The sequence below is a fragment of the Lissotriton helveticus genome, chromosome 10 (genome assembly GCF_964261635.1).
Source record: "Lissotriton helveticus chromosome 10, aLisHel1.1, whole genome shotgun sequence".
In the NCBI taxonomy this organism is placed as follows: domain Eukaryota; kingdom Metazoa; phylum Chordata; class Amphibia; order Caudata; family Salamandridae; genus Lissotriton; species Lissotriton helveticus.
Genome location: NC_136071.1, coordinates 980,892,207 through 980,905,907, shown reverse-complemented (window position 1 = coordinate 980,905,907; position 13,701 = coordinate 980,892,207). Strand labels below are relative to the sequence as shown.

General features: G+C 44.9%; 1 protein-coding gene across 1 annotated transcript in view; it reads right to left on the bottom strand.

Moving 5' to 3' along the window:
* The window catches only part of VPS50 (VPS50 subunit of EARP/GARPII complex), an 821,620-nt gene extending 808,204 nt beyond the window's left edge, over nt 1-13,416 (bottom strand). Inside the window, exon 1 of the mRNA XM_078663657.1 lies at nt 13,312-13,416. The gene's annotated coding sequence lies outside the window, so the exon portion shown is untranslated. The remainder of the gene's footprint in view (nt 1-13,311) is intronic.
* Nucleotides 13,417-13,701: the final 285 nt, after the last annotated feature.

Here is a 13,701-nt window from a genome sequence, read left to right as displayed (position 1 = left end):
TGCTTTAGGAACGATGTAAGAGAATGCCCGACCACCGAATCTGGTTTTGCATATGCGCTGGATAGGAGTATGAAGGAGTCTGGCTGAGAGGGGGTGTCTGGATGGGTTGTGGAAGTGGTTGTAGCTATTGAGGTAAGCTGGTTTAGTGTTATGCAGTGCTTTGAGGGTGTGGGTGAGGGGTTTGAACTGTGCCCGACAGTGTGGTATTGAGGTGGTTGCTGGTACGGTAGATGAGGCGTCTATTGATGAATCTTGCTAGCACTTTGGCTGGGTAAGTCAGCAGGTCCGTAGTAAGCAAACGTCGATGGATCTGCGTGGGGCTTCTTGGGCAGATGGAGTTCAGTGGAGTGTTGGTCCGATGAGAGGGAGCAACTCAGGATAGCTTTGAGTTCTGCATTCACGGTTATCAGCCTTTTGGTGAAGACATGATTGGAGTGAGGCCAAGAGTTCAAAGGGGCCCCAGAGTGGATGGACCACTTGGTGGCGGCGGTCTCGTCCATTTCGACAGTGACCCCCTGTGTTCGCTGTTGTTTCGTTGAACAAGATGGAGAGGCATGTTGCACGGTTTGTCAGTCTGGTTGGAGCTCAAAGTTGCTGTAGAAGGAGGAAATTTTGCTGTAGAAGAATTGTGAGATGATGTTGATTTCTCTGCTGGGCTTGTGCTGGGTATCCTGCCTGGAGATCTTGTAGCCTGGTGGATGACTGTTGTAATGTTGGGGAACTGATGTGGGGTTCATCCACGGGTCTGTGAGGAACAGCAGGTCCCACATCTCAGTGCTGTGCGTTATGTGGCAAGCTAGTGTTGAGAAGCATGCATGAGTGTGTGTTATGTGGATGTGGGCTGCTCCGTGCAAGTGTGAGAGAGTCAGGTGTTGTGTGCTGTTGGTGCAGGAATGGTGAGCAGTGGTTGTGAGAGTGAGAATGAGAATTGGCAGGTTCAGCAGGAGAACGCTTAATCAGTGTTGTGTGATGTGGCACCACAGCAGTGCAGCAGCGGGGGTCGAGGGTGCGGAAGGTCACTTCAGGGTAGCGGAGGGAGGGGTGGTTGACCAGGTTTCCTGTTGCTGGGCACAGGCATCGAGCCAATGTGCACGGATCCTATATCATTTTAAATTCATTAGCCTGCGTGATGAGAGAAGTGAAGACTGAATTTGTGCTTATCAGCATCACCACAGTGATAATAAAGAGATATATCTTGTTTGGGATTTGGAGGATTTTGGATTATAGTGGGGGGGGGGGGGACTAGTGCAAAGGTTTAAAATGGGATAGGATAGAAGTAACATAATTTGGTTGAGCAGTCAAACAATGGAAGGCATCAATGAGCATCAGTTTCTAAGAAGTTAACAACACTTTGAACCAGTAACATGCAGAGTGTCCCATGGTTTTAACTTTTGGATTACTATATTTGGAATTCTTCGGACTGCTTGACACACAGGAGATTAGATGATTTGCCCAAAATCACAGGATGTTGCGTCAAATTGATGAGAAGCAGTTCAAAGTTGGCGCACGTGGAGTTGAAGCCCTGCTCCAGACCAAACACGGTCTGCGAAGAAGGTAAAGACGTTGAGGAGGAGCATTCATTGGAAAGCTCATCAGAACTCAAGGGCAAGTCTGAAAGGAGAGATATAGAGCTGCGCCATAATACAGAGAAATGTCTTAAGTGAAACAAAAAGACAGCAGTAAAGACAACCAGCTGCAAGAAAAAGAAAACTCACTCACTGTCAAGTATGAGAGAAGTGTTATACGACTTCCGAGGGGGCATGGTGACCCAAGCTCAAGCGCAAGGCGGTGCTCACAGAAGGAGCAGATTCAGTGTATCCTGCGATATTTTTTGCCCACCCAATATTGGACCCGGAGGATGATGCACACTATATTCCCAATAAATCGAGTCAAGCAGCAGAAGATCCTATACTATATAGCACTGAATTTTGTTGATGGCTCTTCTACTATTGACCAGAAGACAGCAATTAGATGCACTGGTGCAGCAGTAGTCAATGCAGAACAGCATGATTCCTTTGATACACTGCATATAGTAGAACAGCGGACAATGCCTGCACATTATTCGGCCCCAGAAGCAGAATTAACAGCAATAATAGAGGCTCTTAAGTTAGGAGCAGGAGAAATCATTACACTATATTCGGATGCAGCATATGTCACAACCAAAAGGCCCTTCTAAAGCCCTTCATGAGGACTTTGTGGATAGATAGATGCAGTAACTACAGGTACCTCGTAGTGGGGGTCTTCCCATTTTCCCGATGGATTGAAGCAGGACCATGCGTCCATTGTGATGGTAAATCAGCAGCTACACTCCTAATTTGTGAAATAATTCCACGATGGGGAGATCCAGAAGGGATAAGATACAATATTCGTACATATTACACCATTGTTAAGAATAAAACACAAGTTGTCCTTCATGTACCACCCTCAAAGTAATGGTATTGTCAAGCACCTGGCAGGCCTCTTGAAGAGTAAAATAAGTAAACTATGGGCTACATTACACAAGAAATTGTTATACAGTTTGCCAATAGCACTCTTTGTCCTTAGGAATACATCCTGTTTAGACCATCACTTGACATCCCACCAAATTGTTACAGGGAGATCCATGAATATCCAAGTCCCTACCACTAGAAGTAAAGAGAAGGGAGAAAGCTCAGGAGAGATCTTGAATGATGAGGTGCACATCTATTTCTGTGAACGGATGAAAAGTGCAAGATTCATCTCCAAGCAGAGAACAAGGAAAATCTTTTTTGCAGCATTCTGCTGTTTGTTCAACCTAAAGCAGCAGCTTGTTGGCTCCAGATAGTGCAGTGGAAGCTCCTGAAAACAATAGATACTACCAATGAAGAAATGATGGAAATGCAGCTTCGCTGTGTACTGGACCATATGACAGCCATGTATGGAGGGGCATGCAAGAAAATCATAACAGCTTGCTGCACCTTTATTCCAGCAAATGATGCGAACAATGGGACTTTATCAGAGGCTATACAAGCACTGCATTATCTACAAAAGAAAATGGTAGATGAAGAATGTGCCACAGATAGTTGATTTAGTGGTTGGGTTTTATCACTGCTAAACTGGATGTCAAGACTGTTAGGGGACTTGTTGCCAACTATTGTGATCTTACTGCTAATATACTGTGTTGACAATTAATCCAAGCATGTTGTATGTGAATACGTGCAAAGGCAGTGGGATGTTCCCGGTTAGGACAACAACGCAAGTAGTGGATTCCCATGGCAACCTGTACCACCTAGTACCATGTACAGGCCAAGGTCTAAATGAAGTAGTTGAAATATCAACTAGAGGGGGGAAAGTTGTAGAAAATCTAAAAAAAATAAAGATGCTGTAGAAAATATAAAACACAAGAATATAGCGCCACAACAAACCCGAGCAGGAAACACACAGCTGTTTGTGGTTAAAAACAAATAAGGTGAAAAGTTCCCTTGAGAGCACAATGGATTATGAACTTGAAAGGGTTTCAATTAAAAGCTAATTCGTTTTTAGTAAGGTTAAAAACATTTAGGATTATAAACACACAAGTCCACTGGCACACACTTCATGCCTCCAAACAGATCGTGGCCTCATTAGACCATGGCTGCAGGAAATCAAGTTAACCCAGAACACATGGAGGTCTAAAGGTGCCTGATTAGACAATGGGTGCAGGAAAGTAAATTAGTTCAGAGCACTCAGAAGTATTAGGTGCACAATGCTGAAACCACCCACTTAATTTAAATTACATTTTTCATGAATGCACATGCATTCACGTGCGGCCGAATGTTTCATTTACCAAGTACCGTTTGGTGTGCAATAAAGAATGTGTAATGGATTACATCAGAATCTGGGGTTATGGGGTTGCATGTCTTAAGTGTTTTTTCTGTTTTAAATCTGTATCTAGCAAGTCACTCATTATTTACTGTTTGTAATAAACCACTGTACGGTGGTAATTAAAAAGAGCTGCTGGTCCGCAGACTGTGAAAGACTGAGCTGCAGTCTATGTTGTGTGTGTTGAAGGTTTTTCTCCCTGTCGCAACAGTCAAAAGCTCTCTTTGCACTGTAAAGAGGAGTCCATGTGTTCCTTTATTTTTGAAGGTTTTTGTCATCCCGCAACAGGGACTGCATGGACAACAGAGGGAGGAAGGGTGGGAACAAGCAACATGGACAACAGAGGAAGGGCGGGAGGGATGGAGTAATGCACGAAAAACAGGCAAGAGGAGAAATGAGGACTGGAGGGGGCAAACAACGCGAACAGCGAAAGGAGGGATAGCAGGCGAGGGCAAACAATATGACAGCAGATCATCCATAAAATTAAATGGACTGGATGCAATGATGCAAATAAATGTTTTTCAGACTAACCAAAAGTAGCTAAACTGGAACTTTGGCGCTCCAAACACAAATGGCGCAACGATTACTCGCATGATCTCAAAAACTTTGCCCTCTCAAAATCTTTGCAATTCTCTAAATTGTTTCTTTATCAATAAGATTGAGACCATCAAAATGAGTATTCTCTTTTAGCCCCCTACCCAATATTTTTCCTTCTGACGATAGAAATATAGGTAATTTCTCGTCCTTCCCAATATTAGTAAAGACGACTTAATGGACCTACTGACAAAAGTAAAATCAGGGTCACCCAAAGAAACCTGTCCTCCGAGTGGTTTAAAAACAGTATTTAACCGTTTTCCAGACTTGGAAAAGGACGGTGAAGAAAAATTGGGGGGGGGGGGGGGGGAGGGGGCATTCAGCAGGAAGCGTAAAAGGAAAGAAAAAAAGCATTGGCAAAGTTAATAAGTCCCCCCTTCACAAGCTGGTGTGATGGCTACTTTTTTTTATTTTGAAATATATGCCACAAAATGGGGGGAAAAGCATATGTCCATCATACACTTCCATTACAAGTTTTAAAATGAAAAACATTCACTTACGTCATACTTTTACTAGTAATGCTTATTAAATAACACTTTTAAGTTGTGCCATACATTGTGTTATTATTTGTCAATGAGACAACAATAAACCACTAGCTAATTAACTACTCATATTGCAGGCAGCTACAGTGTTACAATGTCACAAACATTTTATACCAGCAACCTTAAAAAGGAGATGGAAAAATGGGTGTGGCTTGGACGGCAGGAGGAATGGCCGCCTAAACCGAGTGCTCCGCGGAAAGGGAGAGCGAGCTCTGTGTTACCACTGCTCACAGCGGCGCGATTCGGCCCAGATCCAAGGTACCTGCACCGGGACCCTCGCTGCACCCATCGATGCCCTGAAGTCAGTCTGGGACCACTTTTGGGGGACTTTGCTGGTCTTCGGGCGGCCGCCCGACCCTTGCTCCGGGCTTTGCCCAAAATGGCGGCGCCCGGTCGCGACTGCAGCGCCTGACCCCCGCGAGCGCTGATGGTGCTCCTGAAGACATCGGACGATCTCCGCCGGCGGTAAAGGCTACACAGCCTCTGAAAATTCTCCTAAAGCGATCAAATGCCGTCGGAGGGTGGTAGGTGATCGGCTGTGCAGGAATCACCCGGCTCCACGCGCCTGACCCTAAAATGGCGGCGGCGACGACAGCGATCTCCACGAAGACTACACGCACCGACTCACGGTGAGCTTCTGGGCCCATCACTAACCCACCCACTGCCATCCACTGCCACCCAGTGCCTTATTCTCCTTCCAAGTGAAGGTATGTGCAGCCCTACCTGCCTCGCCACTTCTGACTGTGAATGCCTGTGTCATTAAGCCCACGTGGTGATTCTTAACCGGCCTCAATGCCTCATGGTTGCATTAACACCCTAAGAGGAGATTCTCACCCATGTTCTAAATGAGCAGCGCACCTCATCTACTATGCAATGATCGATCTCTGCGCCTACATGTTCCTCAGTGTGCTCCCTGCTCTTCCGTAAGCCTGTAACCACTGTCATACATCCATTGGAGCCTGGTCCTATCCACTCAGGTGTTCCCAGGCGCTTAAGTAGTCCTGCAGCCGACTTTCTTTTCGCGTGGGTGCCCAGTCTCGACAGCCAGCAGTGTCCTCCTACAGTAGCTAAGGTCTGGCTAGTTCCCAGCAAACGCGAACATTTTCCAGACGCATTAGCAGTTCCGCGGCCGACTCCTTACGCAAAGGTGCCCAGCCTCGTCATCCAGCGGTGCCCTCCTACAGCGTTTAGGGTCGAGCAGGCTCCCAACGAACGCGAACATATACCAGGCAACAATGGCGAATAGAGAGGACAGGAATAATCCTAAAAAGGCGAAACCAGACTCACTTTTGGACTCACCCATCAAAAGTAAAGCCGGCATGGCAGCCAATATGGAAATGATTCTCAGGAAGTTGGCAGATCTACATGAACTTTCTAAATCCACCAAATCCAATACCGACTCTATGCAACTTGAGCTCACTGCGATCAGAGCTGATATAAATGTAATTAACACGGGCCTGGGCGCAGCTGAACAACGAATAAGCGACGTGGAGGACATCTCAAAACAATCAGTCTCCAAAATCAAATGTCTAGAAAAGACCACGGAAGAGTTGAAACGCCACAATGCGGAGTTGGAAGACAGGAACAGAAGAGGTAACATCAAGATCTTTGGCGTTCCGGAGAATTCCGAAAAAGATGCGGATTCCTGCGTGGTATTCCTCGAATCAAGGATTCCCATGATCACCAAATTGGTCTTCCCACACGGCCTTGAATTGGATAGGGCGCACAGGATCCCCACCTTCGCTACCAAGAGCTCCAATGGCCCCAGACCACTGATCTGCAAACCGCTCAGATTTCAGCACGTAGAGATGATCCTCCAATTCGCAAGAAGAAACCACTCCATCTCATGGGAAGGCCATAGAATCATCTTCACACAAGACTATTCAAGAGATACGGTAGCAATCCGCAAAGGTTTCCTGGAGCTCAGAGACAGGCTAAGATCCAAAAGCATTCCTTTTTCCTTTGCTGGCCCAGCGAAATTCAGGGTTGTAATCAACAGCCACCCGAGATACTTCACAGACCCCAAAATCCTTGCTGATCTTCTGGAAGACAGTCGCGAACAAGAAATGGACCTAGCGTTAGGCCTCTCGAACAAGAGGAAGACATGATTTCACTCGCAATCTGGCTCACTCTCAAGTGTTAATGTCATGCTAGCCTCAATTCTACTTTTCTTATCCTAATTCCATGATTGAGGCCCTGCGCTTCAATGTTCACCCTCCTACGTAATATGCCTAGTTGTTCTTAGTTGTGTGCCATTGTTTCCTTTGCTGGATACTTCTTTGCGGCTGCAGGTACACACATCTGTACTATGAGTAGGCCTTGAGCCCCAATATATTGATGTACTTTCGTGTTCTAGTTACGCATGATGTATGCTCCACCTATAGTCTATGTTTCTTTCCTTAAAATTTACCTATCTGTGGTAGGTGTGGCTGCAGCTTTAATGCAAATAGGTCTGTGCCCGGATAGAGCGTTGTAATTTTGTTGTAATATTGTTGATCTTTATTGCTCTGTATTGCTCTTTATTGCTCGCCGACACGGATAGTTATATGTGCTATAGTTATATCCATTTCGCCCTATTGCGTAATGCCTTTGCTCTCTAATCACCGCCCATGCTCACTGTTATATTTCATGGGTCTCTCCCCGTTCTCCGTTACAGCAGTTTGTACTAGTTACAATATGTAAACTTACCGAGATTAATACTACCATTGCATTATCTTAATCTAGGGAAGCTACTAGCTACCATCTATGTATCCCTAACTTCCGCCTTGCAAGGGACTGCCGTCGCACTCCCGATGTACGTATTTGGGGGGAGAGGGGGGTGGGACAGGGGGAGGGGGTTGGGGGAGGGGGGGGCAGGGAGGGGAGAAAATGGAGCTGAAAGAGTCCAAAGAGCCTTAATCTTTTTAGTCTTTTTTTATGTTCTGTGCTGTTTTGTTCTTATGTTTACCTATTCCACATACGTCAAATTTATTTTGTTGCAGTCCACTATACCTTCACACAATGGCCCTCACGTTGTCCGCGCTGTGCAGCTTGGGGAGCTACCCATTGCCTACCTTAGATCACAACGCACTCTCTCAGCGATGCTCCTCAACCCCAATGGCTAAGACAAATTCACTAGCCGATGATCTCACGATAGTCTCTCTTAATGTTAAGGGCCTCAACCATCCGGTAAAAAGGAGGAAAGTTCTCGGGTATATTACCAAATCCAAGGGGGACATTATTTTACTGCAAGAAACCAAACTGTCCGAGGATGATCTACGCTTCTTGAACATCCATTGGGCGTCACACATCCTGTCTTCACCAGCATCTCACAAAAAAGGAGGGGTTATCACCCTCTTAGCGAAAAAAGCGAACCTTACTCTAGTCTCACACTCCCACGACGAAGTAGGCAGACTTTCCATTACTAATCTTCTTAGAGAAGACGACCCCATTCATGTACTAAACATCTACGGCCCAAACGCAGATGACCCGGAATTCTGGGACTCTGTCTCCCGCTCATTAGAACCTATCCCTACGGATGACCTGTTGATAGTGCGAGGTGACTTTAATCTCCCCCTTGACCCAATCCTCGATAGGCAATCCAAGTGTGCCTTCCACCCCTCCCGCTCGCATGACGCCCTCCTTCGCCTCTGTGACAGATACCACCTGAAAGACTCATGGCGCCTACAAAACCCAGACGGTAGGGATTATACATTTTACTCTGCACCACACAATTCCTATTCACGTATCGACTTCATTTTGGTCTCAAGCCCCTTCACACATCTTATAGAGGAGACAGAGATAGCCCCCAAATTAGTCTCTGATCACGCCAGTATCCGCACCAAACTGGCTGGTTCCAGATCGATTCTCCCACCTAAGAGATGGCGCTTTAATGATGAGACACTTTCAGACCCCACGAACAAATTAATAATATCGAACGCCATTGAGGAATATCTTTCCATAAATGACACCCCCGACACTACGCCTAATACCCTGTGGGATGCTATGAAAGCCACAATTCGCGGGGTCATCATCACCATTAGGGCAAGGATAAACAAGGCGCTTAATAAAGAACTAGAGTCTCTGGAACACCAGATTGGCACACTGGAAGCCCAACACAAATCCAACCCGCTTGATTTTACAGTTTTAGATACGTTAACCAAGAAAAAATACGAATACAACACCATCACCAGCAAACGGGCGGGGGTATGGATTAATCGCTTCAAGGCCCTAAAACTATGCGAGGGCAACAGAGCAGGGAAACTGTTGGCCTCCTACCTCAAACATAAACAGAAACTGACTTCCATATCGTCCATTAAAGATTCCAGCAACGTCACACACACTAAACAGTCTAACATCCATGATACTTTCAAAACATTCTACGAAGATCTTTACAAAAATGACAAAATATTAGACGAATCAGCCTGCGCAGACTACCTCACTTCACTCCACCTTCCAAAACTTTCTGAATCTGACAGATCTCATCTGGGCACCCCAATCTCTGGTTCAGAAATCAAAGCAGCAATTAACACCCTGAAGAATAATAAGGCCCCCGGTCCAGACGGCTTCACTGCACCCTTCTATAAGGCCTTTGCAGACCAAATTAGCCCCCCACTCCTTAAGCTTTATAACTCTACTGCAACCAATGACGGTGTTTCCCCTTCAATGAGTGAGGCCACGATTATAGTACTACCCAAAGAAGGGAAGGACCCGCTACTCACTAAAAATTACCGTCCCATATCCTTGATAAATCTTGATTGCAAGATATATACTAAAATCTTAGCGACCAGACTAAATTCCATCCTCCACAAATTAATTAGCCCCTCGCAGGTTGGCTTCCTAAAAAAACGGATGTCCAACGACAACACGAGACTATTATGTCATATTCTAGAAAAGGCAAAGTCCTCTCCCGTGCCAATGGTAGCGATAACCTTGGACGCGGAAAAGGCCTTTGACAAGGTCTCGTGGTCCTTTCTACGTCAGTGTATGTACTCTTTCAACCTTGGCGACCCCTTTACCAGGATGGTGATGGCCCTCTACTCTGCCCCTTCTGCCAGGATAGCTATACACCGCACCCTCTCGGACCCTTTCCGCCTATACCAAAGAACCAGACAGGGTTGCCCTCTCTCACCAGCTCTCTTTCTACTAGCCCTTGAGCCCCTCCTTACAGATATCAAAAATAACGGGGACATTGCAGGTATTTCTTTTGGGGACACGCGAGTCAAACTAGCAGCATATGCAGACGATATCTTGATCGCGACGGAAAACCCGACTAACTCCATTTCTGCTCTAATGACCTCAATAGACAAATACTCCTCCCTTTCCGGCTACAAATTAAATAGAGATAAATCCGAAGTAAAACCACTTAATGTCCACACTTCGAGAGAAGTGCTGGGTGATTCCGGCCTACTCTGGCAAACAGGAGTGATTAAATATTTGGGGATTGAGTTCACAGATGAGATATTGAGCACCCTTAAACATAACGAAAACAAAACCCTGGACAAAATCAAAAGTTTGTTGGACGGATGGTCACCCCGTTTTATCACCTGGTGGGGCCGTATCGAAACCATAAAAATGATGATATCCCCCCCTGGTTAACTACCTCGTCACGATGCTCCCACTAATCCTCTCCAAAGAATTCCATGTCAAATTGGATAAAAACATCTCGGCATTTCTTTGGCAGGGCAAAAAAGCCAGAATCATTTTAAAAAAACTTCGATTGGATAAAAAGCTAGGAGTCAACCTGGCGGATTACAAAATTTACCAAATCGCCTTTTTAGCAAAACAGGGGTCACACTGGATATCCTCCCAGCCTGATTATAGCGCAGTATGGCTCTCTGTGGAAAAGTCAATACTGAAGGGTCTCAGCCCCTGCGCCCTACTCACCGTCAAACCCCGTCCCAACCTAGGTCCGGGCCCTATCTTCAAGAACACTAAAATGGCTCTTTTAAAAGTCAGTAACTACCTGCCACAACAATTCCGACACTCGTATTGGGAGTCAATATGGCACAATACCGCCATTACATACAAAGGGAAACCTCTAAACTACCGCTCCTGGATAGACAGTGGTATCATATTCCCTCACCAACTCGTCGAAAACGCGCTCCCACTAACCTTTAAAGACATTCAGGATAAGTTCCGACTCCATAATGTTGAATTCTATAACTTCTTACACATTAAAGTAGCACTAGCGAAGGCTAACCTGAGGGCTGTCACTCCCTCCCTCCCAGGCTTAATCACCTCCCTTAACAAATTGGGGCACCAAGTCCCTAGACTGTATAAATTAATGTGGCCACAATCGTCCTCCCTAAATGCACCCCTCCAATGCTACTGGGATTCATTCTCCTCCACACCTAACTCCGAAGCAATCTGGGCCAGTACTTGGGAGTCCACCACTCGCCACAAAATATGCCCTACACTATCACAGACCAAGTTCTGGCTTCTACATAAGGCCTTCTGGACACCTAGGAGGTTGTTTCTGCATAAAATCAAGTCCGACGACACGTGTTGGAATTGTACAGGTGAGGGAGGAGATCTGGAACACCTAATCTTCAAATGCCCCTGTGTTACCTCCTATTGGGACAGAATCTTTGGTTTTATAAATAAAGTCCTCCATATCACCCTACCAAGAGAATTTTCAACGCTTGTTCTAGGTTTTGCCAAAGCCGTCACACTCAATGATGATGACAAAGCCCTACTGGACCTGTTGCTGACGGCTGGGGTTAAAATCATACTTAATAACTGGAAAAGCACGAACAAAGCTTCTTTTCCCCACTGGTTGAACTGGGTCTCTCACTTGAGAGGTGCTGACAATATATCCTTAACCTCTACCCCATGGAGACCGACACTCAGGAAAATCTGGTCCTCACTAGACGATCACTTTGACGCATGCAAACCTCCTTGAAGCTTGGTTACTTGGCACTCAGAGCGTTTCATACCGTAGGGTTCACTGCCTATGCCTCTGTACGACTGTCACTCTAACCTTTGTACTCTCATCGTCACAGTTTGATAATTCCATCTTCCCTATGTACTACAGGTTTTACTCATGATGCTTCTGCTCGTGTGGTGGTGCCAATTTCTTTCCAGGTCATGTTATACAAGCCATCGTGTAACCTTGGACGCAACTCTCCTCTATCTGCCTGCTGGACACTATATGTGGATCCTTGTTTGTTTTATTGGACTCGATTTGTTTTGCTAGTACCAAATTTTTATATTCATAATCTTATGATTTTTCTTTTACTGTACTGTAATTAATCTTACTGAAATTGACTATTTCTTGTACTGATGTATCTCTTTGTAGCTCCTAATAAAAATCTTTGAACACAAAAAAAAAAAAAGGAGATGGAAAATAAATCACCATCTAACTGGCCACCCAATATGCAGGCAAAATAAAAAGCCACTATTTAAATTCGATATAAGATTAATTAAATAAAACATTTTCAACCAGATTTATCACTGAAGAGAAAGGAACTATGTTTAGGCCGGTGAGAACAATATGAACATAATTTGTGCAGTCACTCAAAAGCAAGGGAGCCAATGACTGGCTGATTCCCATGCAGTGTGCTAAGCTGGATAGAAACTAAATGTGAATGCCAATTTAAACGACTAACGGATGAAGACCACATGCAAAAAGCCCCTTATTGTGTGTATATAATATACTTTTTTTTTTAAAGAATAGTCTGGCAAAACAGTTAAAGGGTCCTCAACCCAGAACTAAAAAGGACTAAATTATATATAAAGCTGAGCAGAATGGCAAATATTAAGTATTCAATGAATGCGAGTGGTCAAAGGGAAGTGAGAGAGATAGGTGACAGCCTTTAATCAACAATGTTTAAGATAAAGCAGGGAACTACTCCTGTGATTACTCTTACACCCGGTGTGTGCAGTTGTTTATTAAGGTACCTTGTGTTGTCCTTCAAAAACAAAAACATTCAATTCACAGAAACAATTCGACCTTGAGAAGAGAGGGGTGAGTGGTGACCAGCTTGCAAAGAGTTGGAGCACAAGCATCCTGCCAATAAATCCTGGCTACATCACTGCAAGCCTTCCCAAGCACTGCAGTCTGCACTGTTCTGTCACAAAGAATACTAGATGACTTCATATTCACACCAGACGGTATGCTCTTGTTTAACAAAATGGTACATTGTTATAGTTCTTGCCTTAATTCAACTAATTTGATTCAACTGAACTAAACACAACTGAAACAAAAATGATTACAGAAGAAAAGTTAAGGATTAATACAGCACTGTGTTCTAAGTAACAAGGACTCATTTGGCAATCTTATCTATTACAGGAATTGCACTGTGCACTGCTATCTCAAATGTACTGCATGATGTACAGCTATTATTAATACAGTGACCACCGGTCCGCTACTTACACGGAACCTTCGTAAACTCAGCGTTATGCTAGTCGTCCGTAGGTGATGTCATTTGGCCATAATTTTAATACTTCCGGGTTCATGAAACCAATCCGACAGCTAAACATAACTCGAGCGTCATCTGGAGTAGGCGGTACTGCTAATGTGTAAAATGACCTAGGATTGGAGCATCGGTGGCACCCAAGCCAATCTTAGAGCGCCATAGAGAAATCCGAAATGCTAATTGGCTGGGGAGTGTACACGTGCGTTTGTCCTATCCGCCCTCTTACAGTCAGCGTGTGCCGCCTTCCATAAAGAAACAGGGCTAATGTAGCAGTGCAGCAGGTAACACCAATCTAATTTAAGTCAATAAGGAAGCTGGTAAAGACAGCTTGCTTCGAAACTGGCAAG